This window comes from Neophocaena asiaeorientalis, unplaced genomic scaffold (genome assembly GCF_003031525.2).
Source record: "Neophocaena asiaeorientalis asiaeorientalis breed wild unplaced genomic scaffold, Neophocaena_asiaeorientalis_V1.1 scaffold264, whole genome shotgun sequence".
Taxonomy (NCBI): domain Eukaryota; kingdom Metazoa; phylum Chordata; class Mammalia; order Artiodactyla; family Phocoenidae; genus Neophocaena; species Neophocaena asiaeorientalis.
Genome location: NW_020185332.1, coordinates 864,677 through 865,763, shown reverse-complemented (window position 1 = coordinate 865,763; position 1,087 = coordinate 864,677). Strand labels below are relative to the sequence as shown.

Below are 1,087 nucleotides of genomic sequence, written 5' to 3'. Positions count from 1 at the left end.
GAGATCCTGAAGCGGAGCCACCCAGGTTCCGGTCGGGTGACGGCTCCGTCTCACTCGCAGACCTTGACTCCCGCGAGCAACGATTTTGCGTATTTTTCGTCGTATTTTTTCAAACAAATAAGGAAAATAAACCAAGCGCAGGAGGAAGGCGGCTGCGTTCTGCTGCTCCAAGGGACCACAACCACCACCCGCTCCACCTCCAACACCACCGCCCAGGGCTAGGCGAGAACTTGGGAACTTCGGAACCGCGCTCCAGGCGCGCACTGGGAGTGACTAGCTTCTCTTAACTTCGGGAGCTGGGGTCGCCGCCGAGGGCAGGAGGGACGTCCGGGGAGTCGACTCGGACTTCCCCTTAGAGTCGGGACGACTGGATGAGAAAGACAGGAAAGGGGTATACGTTCCGTTTCGCGCCTCCAAAAAGCAAAAGTGCACATGGTACCGCCCGGGGCTCAGCGGCAGCTAGGCGCACCGCTGGCCACCTCGGGGGACCTGGCCGCGCCTCGCAGGCTCTACGCCCGGACCCCGGCTCTCCCGGGCGTCTCGGGGCGGCTCGGGGGCGGGAGTCCCCAGACTCAGAGAAGGGCGGGCGCCCTCCCTGGGACAACCGCGCCGCGCCGCTGCGCTCGGGTTTTCCCTCGCCGCGGGCGCTGCGTCCGGACTGAGGCCAGGGAGTCCGCGCCTGCCCACGCCGGGGCGCTCCACATCCTGCCCCGACCCCTGGCGTTCTACCGGCACTCACCTCCTCCCGCGCCAAACTCGGCTTCCGCAGCCCGGACCCCGGCAGGGCAGCGGGAATCCACGGGGCTGGTGTAAAGTTAGTCGCGGGGATGCAAAGACCCTTCCCCGGGATCAAAACCCCCAAACCCCGTCCCCCTGTGCCCACAGCGCTCCGAGGCTCCGCATGCTTGCCGTCCCCGCCCAGCCACCTACCTGCTTCGCGGCCCGCCCGGGGCTCAGTCGGCCAGTCGCGGTCCTGTCCTCCGGAGCCTGAGCCGCGCCGGACCAGCAGCTGGAGCAGCGAGCGGTCAGCCCAGAGCCGGGCGGCGGGCGGCGGGCGGCGGGCACCGCGCACCGTGAGAGAGTGAGC

At 68.3% G+C, this 1,087-nt stretch overlaps 1 protein-coding gene across 1 annotated transcript in view; it reads right to left on the bottom strand.

Annotated features, from left to right (window-relative positions):
- The window catches only part of MEGF11 (multiple EGF like domains 11), a 352,130-nt gene extending 351,165 nt beyond the window's left edge, over window positions 1-965 (bottom strand). Inside the window, exon 1 of the mRNA XM_024735135.1 lies at window positions 931-965. The gene's annotated coding sequence lies outside the window, so the exon portion shown is untranslated. The remainder of the gene's footprint in view (window positions 1-930) is intronic.
- Window positions 966-1,087: the final 122 nt, after the last annotated feature.